We start from the raw sequence: 12,930 nt of genomic DNA on the forward strand, positions 1-12,930 counted from the left end.
GTATAGTGTGTTTTATTGAAAAGTAATGATATCTGCACTCAAAATTTACAGTTAAATTATACACTGAAGTGATAGTTTAGTTTAGTCAATCACATTTACTAAAACTGGGTTTCACTATTTTAATGTTTAGGTGCATATTTTTGGTACACATATCATTACTCTTGATTGAAATACAAATTTAGTAGTTTATGTTTTTAATAATACTCATTTAGTATTCTTTAATTTGATTTTGTATGTATTTGGTATCCTAAATTTGAATTTGATCAATAAAATTTTATCAATATAACTAAATTGTCCTCAATTATATGAGTTTCGAATTAAAATTTGATTACTTTATTACATATAACTTATAGTAGTTTGATTATATTCATAAAATTTTATTGATCAAATTTGAGCCTAGGGGTATCAAATATATACAATTACAAATTATTAGGTATCATATGAACATTATTAAAAACATAGAATACCAAATATGTATTTCGATAAAACACATAGTGCCAAATTGTTATTTATCTATTAATTAATTAGGCTCACAACACCTTTTTTTAACTTTAGGTTAATGTAATAATATCTTTTGCTATAAAGTTCCATTTTATTTTTTCAAAATTTTGATTTATATTGAATTTTTAAGCTATTCCATATTTTTTATGGGAATAGCTTTTTTGATTAAATATGTGAAATTTAAAAATTTTATATTTGAATTTTGGTGGGAAAATATATCATATATTTTATTGAAATGTAGTTATAATTGTTCTTTTTTTGTGCAAAAGATTAATTCCTTTTTTATAATAATCATGAAGTATAGACCATATTATAAGAAAGGAATATCTTTCAAATATGTAACTTGTTTCTATCATAAGTACATAAGTTTATACATTTTTAGGCATTGTGTTTTGCTTCATTACTTGTTTGGACCTTGTGTTTTGTAAAATAGTTCAAATAGGCCCCTAAACCTGATTTTGATGAACAAAAAATTGAATATAACAACACAGTTATTAGGCAGAATGACTGTATTTTTGTTTTGAGTTGTTAGTTTGATGAATTATTTGTGATTTTAGTTAAAAAAAACTTTGATCAAAAACGATTTTAGGGATCTATTTGAACTATTTTAGAAAACACAGTGTCCAAAAAGTAATTTATCAAAACACATGGTTCAAACAGGTAATGAGGCAAAACAAAGGATCTAAAAAGACATAAAACCTAAGAACATACACGTGAACAAGAGCAACACCTTGAAAAATAACTAACAAATCTTAATAATAAATCACATTAAGAAAAAATAAACCAAAAAAAGAAAAAGATCAATAATCATGATACAATGTCATGTTTTAAAAAATTTAGGTAGCTAATGACCGATTTACACTCCATCTTAAAATCAATATAATAGAACTTGAACAATGTTTATTAATTTCTTAACTCTTAAATGACTCGTCTTTGCAGTACCATTCAAAACGAACACTTATGTACATTTGGGGTTGTACATATGTGACACATTAAAAATTGAATAAAGTCTCAAATTCATGACAATAATAATATTAATAATAACAAGGTACAATGACAACTAAAGAGCAAAAGCTTACATTATTGCTTCAGTCATTTCTAACACGAGTAACGATATTTGTACTTATGTAATTAAATATTACATACAATGATGACGCGGTACTGATTTTTAAAATAGTTAGTTCTAATTTTGATAAATATGATTGGTTAGGTTAAACTTTCACGTCACTGTGTGTAACATTTATGTGCATATTTTGAGTGTACATGTCATTACTTGTCAAACATATAGTACCATCAATAAATATTATACATAACTAACTATAAGAGTACTCTCAATGGATGAGGTAAAATGCATTATTTTCTAAAATATAAATAAAAAATGGTGAAAGTAGCATTCTAATGAGTGAGGTAAAATTGAGCTAGTTTATATTTTTTTTAGGGTTTATACTTTTTTGGACCTTATATTTTGTGCTATTACCTATTTGGACCGTGTATTTTGACAAATTACTTTTTGGATTCTATATTTTGTAAATTGGTTCAAATAGACCCTTAAACTCAATTTTGATGAAGAAAAAATTGAATATAACAACATAGTTTTTATGTAGAATGATTTTATTTTTGTTCTGGATTGTTAGTTTGGTAAATTATTTGTGATTTCAGTTGAAAAGCTTTGATCAAAATTGGGTTTAGAGTTCTATTTGAACCATTTTACGAAACATAGGGTCCAAAAAGTAATTTGTCAAAACACAAGGTCCAAACAGGTAATGTGACAAAACACATGATCCAAAAATGTATTTATAGCGCTTCTCTACATGTGGATAAACACTATTCATTAAGCTACAAATATTTTATAAACTTTTGTATATATATATACACACGTGTGATACTATTATATTCAATTATTTTATTTTTGAAAATGTATTTAAGAATATAATATTTAAATGATGTAGAGAAAAAATAGAGAAACTGAGGTAAAATAATATATATGTTTTGGTGAGGTATTTTAAAATAGACTATTTAGGATTTTTACCTTGAACTATGACCTATACATTATTGTGCTCATGATTTTTTTAGGCCGTTAAAAATTCCCTCCAAACTATTCACAGTGTTCTAATATGAGACTTCCGTCTAATTTCGACTGATTTAAATAACGGAATGATGATGTGGCCATTTACTCACTGATGTGTATTGACCACATCAACATTCTATTAGCCACATTAGACGGAATCAGACGGAAGTATCACATTACAATACTGTGAATAGTTCGGGAGTAATTTTTAACGGCTCAAAAAAATTCTGGGGTATGATAATGTATATGTCATAAAAGTAATGATATGTGTACCCAAAATATACACACAAACATTACACACGGTATTGTAGTTTAGCCTAGCCAATCACATTTATTAAAATTGAGACCCACTGTTTTAAAAACCAGTAACACGTCAATGTGTGTAATGTTTAAGTGCATATTTTGGGTACAGATATCATTACTCATGTCATAATTCAAAGGTAAAAATCATAGCCTTTAAAATATAGCTTTATATACATTATCAAAAATTTATTTTTCTTCAGCAAACTTTATGGCACTTGATTAGTTTCTCCACCAAACTTCATGGAACGGTATAACCTACACATTATATTTACATATACAGCGAAATCAAGTAACTTTTTTGTAACTAAATTTAGCCTAATGTTGTTGTGTTTTATATATATGTGGAGATAAGTGACGAGTTGTGTGTTTAATTAGCAACCAATTAGCCTAATGCCCTTCTTTCTTCCATTTTCTTTACTAAAAATATAGAAAGATAAATCAGATTGTATAATGTGGTGTTATGGCTTTAATTTAATAAATATACCCTTTTTAAGAAGGACCCAAGTAATAAGTGTACTAACCCAAGCAAAATAATTCAAAAAATGCAGAATATTCAAAACTCATCATAGGCCAAAGCCAAAAATGCAGAACTTTTTGACTTGGTTAACTACCTGACTCTGAAACGACACCGTTTATCATATTTAGTAATAAAAATAAAATAATATATTAAGGTACCATAAATTAAATTGAAGAAGATACATAGGTTTGCTTGTATATTTTATTTATTTTTCTTTTCAATAGTCTATCTTTGGTTTTGTTCTATGTACTTTGAAATATATATATATATATTTATAATTAGAGCCTCAAAAAGGACCCACAAATCATTGAAAAAGCCAAATTAATACAACCACCCAGAAGAAACACAACATGACCGACTAAAGGAAAAGATAGGATTAAAAGCCAGCTAACAACAAAACTAGCCGCTTAAGCTAACAACACAGACGAGGACAAATAAAACTACTACAAATAGTTATCGAAAACAAACACTACATCAGCCATTGTCTAAGGAAGTGTAATCTGAGAGCACCTCTTGAGGAACTATATGCACAGGAATCTGACCTTCATGACCTTCACGACCTAGCATTAGAGCCCATCTAGCTATGTTATGACTTGCAAAGTTACACTGTCTAGAAATCCACTCAACTTCCCAAAGATTAAGCTGTTTCATCCTCCTATGGAACTATAACGCCCTACATCATTATGACTGTTTCTTGGAATGATGACTGGCTCTACAAACCAACACGAGTTTTTCTAGCGTGTTTTGTCCTCACTCATACGCTTCCTATGAGAACTTCTCAGGAGGTCACCCATCATGAGACTACTCCAGGTCAAACACGCTTAACTTTGGAGTTCTCAAGTGATGGACTATCGAAAAGAATTTTTATCTTGTTGACATAGGTAGTACCCATCAATCAATTTAAGTCATCTTCAACTGTGTAGTCCCATACCTACACAGTCTTAGAATCATCACACTTGACTATCCCCAGGCGATGTGGGATTGCACAGCTTTAACCCGGTCTTTCCCCCTGCGGATCACGGGATTCTGATTGTCACAATCACCCAATCTTAGGGGTCCGACGTCCCCGTCGGCCACACTTCCAGCTGGGTCAAGGCTCTGATACCATTTGTAACGCCCCCACGTCACTATGATTGCTTCCTATAATGACGACTGGCCCTGCAAACCAACACAAGTATTTCCAGCGTGCTTTGTCCTCACTCGCACGCTTCTTGGGAAAACTTCCCAAGAGGTCACCCATCATGAGATTACTCTAGGTCAAACATCCTTAACTTTTGGAGTTCTCAAGTGATGGGCAATTGAAAAGAAGATACATCTTGTTGGCATAGGCAGTACCCATCATTTCATTTAATCCCTCTTCAACTGTGTAGTCTCATACCTACACAGTCTTAGAAACACCACACTTGACCTTCCCCAGACGATGTGGGATTGCACAGTTTTTTACCTGGTCTTTCTCCTTATGGATCACGGGATTCTGACTATAACAATCACCCACCCTTAGGGATCCGACATCCCCGTCAGCCACACTTCCGGGTAGGTTAAGGCTCTGATACCATTTGTAACGCCCCACATCACTATGGCTGCTTCCTGGAATGATGACTGACCCTGCAAACTAATACGAGTTTTTCCAGCGTGTCTTGTCCTCACCGAGCCTCTCTCTCTAAAAGGCTAAAGATCTTATTTGAAAAGAATTTTAGTATTTTGGGTCCAAGTGTAATGTAAAAAAAAAAAAAAAAGGTTCAGCCTTTTAACCGAGCCTCTCTCTCTCTCTCCTCATAATTTTTTTTCTTATCTCTCTCTCTCTCTCTCTCTCGCGTGCGTGCGTCTGCCCGACCACCGAACATCCACCGGCGATCACCACTTATAACCATGCGCCGGACCGTTGGATTCAGAGGCCTCCGAACTATCGACCACACGGGAATCTAGAGATCACTCGCCGATTAAACACCTCAACTGGTCGATTTAAGTTCGGCCACCCCGCGACTTCAAAGTTGCGATTCGGCCACCTCAGACATCCGTTTGCCGATCCGTCACCACTATCGTGTTCCTCGTGTTGTGGGCTTCAAAACCCAATAACTTGTTCCTACATCTACCATAGTTGGGTGATGGGCCCACCACGATCCACCGCGATCCACCGTAGACCAACGATCGAAACTTAGTGTTCGAGGTTTCGAAGTACGTTTTGAGTCTCAGAAAATCATCGTTTGACTTATTGTGGAACCCGATCATTGTGGTATAAATTCTTTGACCTATATTGTTATTGATTAGAGTAATTGTTATTATGTGTATTTATAGTATATAATTATATATTCTTGATATATTGAATATTTTTCTGTAATTATATTGGCTGTCTGGGATTATATGTATTTTTTATACATGATTTGATTTTGGAATTGTCCACTTTTGTAACGACCTCCTTTCTTAACATACATATATTGTGTAAAAACAAATTTTAACCTGAGTACGACAATATTGAAATTCTGAATTTACAAAAAATTTATTAAACAATACATAAACTAATGTTCATAACTTCAAACCATACAATATCCACAAATTAAATAAAAACTTTATCTTACATACAAATCTTAATACTTGTATAAATAATTTCCGTGGCGTTACTACACCTTAATGTAGAATTAGAAATGTATCCAATCGATAAATTGAAAAGCTTTATGTAATTTACAAAGTTCATGAAATAATAAAAGTTTTATGTAAATTATAAAGTTCACAAAATACTTTTTATGAAATATAAATATAAAATCAAGTTTCTCGTTTATTTATAAAATATCATAGCAGAACTCCACTCCCTTCAGGTCAGCCCCATATGTACAGTCATGTTGGCTCCACGTATACTCATCAACAATTTATATTCGGGGCCTCTTACCTACAATACAAAACATTATCTGATGAGCTAAGGCTCAGTAAGCAGAATAACTACCTCATATGCATTAAAATAAACGTGCAACATGCTATATATTTTCTTTCTTTCTTTCACTTTCCTTTCTTTTGGGCCCTAGAGGATGCTGCTGCTGGCATTACATAGGGAATCACATTCCCACCTGAACATAAACATGATAATAGGGAATTTCTCCCTCATAAACATTCATTATATAGGGAAATACATCTCCCTCCTTACATTTTTGGGACGTAGGTCTCCTAAGCAGCATTTCTACTTTAACGCTTTCAATAACTTGTTTGTGAACATTAAGCGTGCTTCTGCATAAAAAATATAACATTCTTAAAAATAACTTATGCATAACAACATAACATGATAACATATAAAGCATATAAATGCACATAAGACACATAAATGACTTGTATTGTTAATGATGATTCTACTTACCTTGCGTCTTGATAAAACAACCGAAATTGTTAGCTTCCTGATAAAAACACAAACTATTAACTTACATAAAATCTACATGATGTAATTTTAGTTTATAATTGTTGTTATTCTATTTTTTCTTTTCTTCTTATTTTATTGCTTATTTTATGTCTAGGCATATGGTCATACTATAATTGTCCATGGCAAGATCCCGATCTAAAAGTCATGGTCATGGTCATACGGAAATGTCCAGGTCATAGTATCAGTCCATAATAATAGGGAATAAGGTCATATAATAAAAGTCCAAATAGTCCAAAGTGTGACCATAGCCTATATAAGTTTAGTATTATAACGATACATAAAAAAATAGTTTATATTTCAATTTTTTTGGCATTGTAAATTATGACGACATGGTAAAATAATCTATATATAAATTTTAGCATTATAATGGCATAGTAAAGTAATCTATATAAATTTTGGCATTATAATGGCATGGTAACATAATTCATATATAAATTTTGGCATTATAGTAAAATAATCTATATATAACTTTTGGCATTATAACGGCATAGTAAAATAATCTATACATATATAATAACTAAATAACTTAAATGAAAGGCTCGGAAAATAACTTACCTAAAATGTTTTCGTAGGCTATCGTTTCGGACAGAACTTCGCCTAGATCTTCAAGGTTTAGAATTTTAGAAGAGTGTTAAGAAGATTTTTGGGTAGAGTAAGAGAAAGAAAATGAGGTTTTTTTTGTGATTCAAGAAGAGTTTTGGAAGGGCTATTTATAGGAAAATTTTGGGTTATTATGCTAATAAAATATTTAAAATATCAAGCATAGTGGAATAATAAAATATTCAAAATATAAGCATGGTGGTTTGCTAAAGTCATCATTGTATCACTACTGCATCATCATGTGGGAACCATGGGGTGGACCTCGCTGTGGGACCCATGCAGACCCTATTGTGGGACCCACTATGAATAGTACCCGATGAATAGTAAAAAATAAAATTTCTCAATCTTCTTATATTACCTAGTCCAACATTTTTTACTCACAAACTTTTCTGAAAAAGTTTCTCTAACATCCATAAATTAATTATTCTCATGTGTTAGTTACTTCAACAGCTTATAATTGTTAAAATCTCACAATAGAAATACAATTATATCCTCAACGGTCAAGTTATTGTTTCCAACGGTCGGATCACTATTCACCAACGGTCATAACGGCTAGTTTTTGTCCTATAAATACTTGTTCTTTCAATCATTTACTTGCAAACTTCTTCATCTCTTAACCTTCTAGATAACATTCATCATCAAATCATGAATTTCTCTTTATTTTTCATAACTTTAGTGATTGTTTGCTTGTATTTAACATCATTCTATGGGTATTATACTAATGAAATGCCCATGAATATTATAGTTGCGTATTCATTAGTTATTCTTCCACTTTACTTAATAGCTCTAGCCTTCGATTAGCATTGTAATGCACTCAAAAGTATGAATAAAAATATATTATCTTATCTTTCATAATTGTTATAATGTATTTGTAAAAAGAAATGGGAGTTACAACTTTATAGCCGTTGTGCTGTCCAATTTTTTAGAAAATATTAAATATTAAATAAATTATAAAAATACATATTTAATTGATTTTCCATTAATATGGAAATTATTATGATTAATTAATTTTAATTATTATATTATTGTTTTGTTAAGTAAATCAAGAATACAGATTTATGTATATAAATATATATATATGAAAAGTGTGATTTATAGTAAACCTATTATTTAACTATTATTATTGTATATTAATATTTTTGTTAATATTTGAATATTAAAATAATATCAAATATTAGTTTCTTACAGTTATTGATATTTGTAAGACCAGTGAATTTTGGAGAAAGTAAATTTATTATATCAATGGAATTGATATTATGACTAATTAATAATAATATAAATATTTATATTTATATTATTATCATTATATTGATTATTACAATTTTATGTTAAAAATATGATTTCTTTTATAAAATGACTATTTGAATATATACATTCATATACATATTGTTATTGAATTATTTTGTTATTAATATTGAAATAAGTTTATTTATAGACGATAATTATTATTGTTGTTAGGATTATTATTATTATTATCATTAGAGTACATTATCTTATGAGCAAGGTTTAAAACATAGTTTTATATGAAGAGTTATTTGCATTACGTTGATAATAATTATTATTATCATTTATATAGTTTCTGGTATTGTTAATATACACTATCAATAGTGTATATTTACGATTTTGATAGAATTTAATATATGATGTGCCTTGAATAGGATTTGTATGGATTTGATTGATTGACTCTTGGTGAGCAGTTTTAAAATAAGCTAAGGACCTAAGGTAAGTAAATCTCACATTTTGTGCTTAAGTGTAAGATGCATGACTACATTGATGTGTGTATATCTGATGAGTTAAGTATGGAATGATGATGATGCATGTGATAAGTATGTGAAGAATGGTTATATGAATATCATAATGGTGTTGTGTGATATGTAATTGAGGAATTTCGTGATATGTGAAAGTTGTCTTACTTGGTTAAGATTGATATGAATTATGTGCAAGTATGTGATCTTATGTTGATGAATATGTGGATTACTTTTATGTTCATGATTTTGTTATATGTTATGATATATGAAGCGTTTAAGTTTTTAGGCTGGAAACCTTAAACCTGAGCTATAGCTCTACGTTAAGGTATAACAACGCCACCAACTCAAAGCTTCATGTATTATGACTAAAGATGTTTTGAGTTATATGAGATGTGATACAATGCCTTGATTGAATACCATCAAACATGAATCATGAACATGAACATTGGCATTTCAGCATCTACATGCATGCATGGCATGTATAGTTAAGTGACACATTATTATGTGATATAAGACCATGCATATGAATATGAGAAAAGTTATGAAATACCTTGAAAAAGTCTTATGTAAAGTTGAACATTTTAATGACATAAGTCTTAAGCAAAGTGATAATAAGATGTTAAAAAGGGTGCCACTGTTTCGATAAAGCAATTAAGTAAGTTCAGTAAAGAAGACGGAGGTCTATAAGGCTTATAGTGGCTGCCCACTGGTATGGGCTAGGTCAGAGTTGACCATTTAGATATGTTTGCCATGTTTCCGTCTTTCTCCTCCATATGTTTAATAAGTATGGCAGCTATGACAACGATGAAATGAGTGTTATGATGAGCCTAGCTGCGATGATGGCTAGCCGGAGGAGAACCCATGAGATTCTATATGATATGTGTAACAAGCCCTGCAGGCATTAGCCGAATCAAATAATGTGCACAAGTGATATTAGGCCCATAAAAATGTGAAACTAAAAGAAATAGCATAAAAGTAAAGTTTGGAAGTGCATGAGCAATAAATGAAATACATAAATATATAAGTCAGCATATTAGTATATGTGCACTACAAACTCACGACATTCATGTGTATGTGTATGCATGAGATTTGCTTACTGAGCGTTAGCTCATTATGTTATTTTCCAACATTTTTCTAAGTGTGGCTTTAGCTGTTGAGCAACTTGTGGAGCACGGACTCAGTAGCAATGCAATAGTGGTTTAGAGTGTTCATATAGCTCCATTAAATTTAAAGTATTCACACGTGTAATAATTTATACTAATAAGTTTATATAAAAATTTTAAATTTTTCTGTATTTCTTCGTATCATTTTATTTAATTATTTTGGTCAAATGCCTAATATACTCGTAAACCCTAGAATTACGAGTATGTGGCGGACGTTCCCTACCTTATGAACGTTACAACTATAATATTAATTTTGCATTTCATAACATTTTTAAATTATAATTTATTAAACACGTCAATTTCAAGTTTTAGAAACAAAAATTATTATAGTTTTACCATGTTTGATAAAATAAATATAACATCTATTTTGATATTTTAATATTAAACAAAATCTTAATATACTAAACATTTTGATATAATTTTTCCAACTCACAATACTTTAAAATTTATAATTTACCAAATATTCAACAATTTTTCTCCGGCAACACAATTACGGATGTTTCATACTACACAGCTGTGCAAAATGACCCTATACTCGGTTCGGCTTTCTGAAATATTTATGTCATTTTTCCTATTAATATCATTTTTTTTTATTAATGTTGTTTTTACGTTTCACCTTGTCTTTAAGATTCTGTCGTTTGCTTGGCACTGTCGTTTTTATTGATTATTGTCGTTTTATTCGTTTGTGTCGTTTTTAAACATTATTGTCGTTTACTTGTTAGTGTCGTTTTTATGTATTATTGTAGTTTTTCTTGCAATGTCGTTGTTTTATAATATTGTCGTTTTCCCTCGATATTTTCCATTAATACTGTCATTTCGTCCCCTTATCTTGTGGGTAACTTAGAAAAACGAATCAGATTCTATACTTTTGTGGATTTTGTACTCTTTTTAAGGACCCAACACCAAGTATATATTATTTAAAAATCCAATTAAGAAATATGATTCTTAATTCAAGTTTGATCATTCTAAATTCAGGTAAATTGTTAAGACCCTCCCAACAAAAATGAGGGATGTGATCCATTCATTAAAAGACAAAAATAAAAGATATAAAAAATAAATGACCTGATATAAGAGTAATGAAGTTGTGTTATGAAATTTTTATTTAAAGTTACTACTTAATTGCAAATTTTAAATTAACTTAATAAAATTTATTTTCTTAAAAGAAAATCTTGAAAAAAGAGCTACATTTGAAATGGTTCCTATTTTTCTCATATATATACATATAAAAAATTCATTTTAATTTAATTTTTTTACTATAATTTTATGCATTTTGGGTATTAAATAATATTTTATTTGATTAAACCTTTAATAAGAGTTATGTTCTTCTGCTCATAGTACGAATTTTAAAATTAAAATTGTTATCTACTTAAAACATAGAAATATTATCAAAAAGTTGTATACAATAAAAATTACATAGGGTATCCATTTCTTATTTGTAGCCATATTTTGAATTTTTTTCTTTTTATACTTAGTAATTTTAGTTAATATTCCTGTTATACTCATTTCATGCTCAAAAAGTCACAACACAGTATACTTTTCAAATAGCACTATAAAAAATGTGATTATAAAAATATGTAATATTAAACTAAATGTATTTAGTGACTAATTTTAGTTCATTAATCTTAAAATTGGTACTTTTTCAAGTTATCTCAAAAGTTATAATAGGATATTAGTTTCTTAATTTCAAGCCCATTTGAACAAATGGGCCTAACTACTTATGCTTGATTTTAAAATTTTAAAATTGAAATTGGTATTTTCTTAAAACATAGAAATATTATCAAAAAGTTATATGTAGTAAAAATTACACAGAGTACCAATTTTAAGTGATCATCTCTCATTTGTAGCCATATTTTGAAATTTTTTCTTTTTATTTCTAGTATTTTAGTTACTATTACTGTTATACTAAATATATTTAGTGGCTAATTTTAGTTGATTACTTTTTCAAGTTATCTCAAATTTATAATAGGATATTAGTTTCTTAATTTCAAGCCCATTTGAACAAATGGGCCTAACTTCTTTTGCTTAATTTTAAATTTACATCCCCACACAAGGCAGTGATATTGACACCATATATGAAAATGAGACCACTATTTTTTTTTAGAGGAAACCACTATTACATGCTTACTAAATATGCATATAAGTGTTATGATGATGAATAATGATCATAGTTTAAATGTCAAATAAAAATGTATCTATGACTATCTAATCATCACCATTTTTTTATAAATAGAAAAGTGCATAATTTTGTTTGTCAAACAAACTATTAGCTAACCTATTTTCCCTATTTAGAACTACATTCCCTTGTGCAATTCAAAACTAGTTTTATCCTATGCTATTTTCATTCTCTAAATTTGTTGGATTTTTTGAACTATGTTGCAAAAACAAACTTGTATTTCTATAATTTCACTTTACGTGTTGCACTATCTAACTTTTATTTTTAATAATTATTTGTTTAGACTCTTTAATTCAATTTTTTTTTTTTTATGATTTCGTGTTTTATAAATTGGTTAAAAATTGTTTATTGGAATTGATTTTGGTTAAAATACAATAAAATATGATGTGTACTCATAGATGGTTACTACCTATAGATAGGTACTAACAATTATAATGATGTGACAATATAGGTT

Source organism: Humulus lupulus, chromosome 5 (assembly GCF_963169125.1).
Source record: "Humulus lupulus chromosome 5, drHumLupu1.1, whole genome shotgun sequence".
Taxonomy (NCBI): Eukaryota; Viridiplantae; Streptophyta; class Magnoliopsida; order Rosales; family Cannabaceae; genus Humulus; species Humulus lupulus.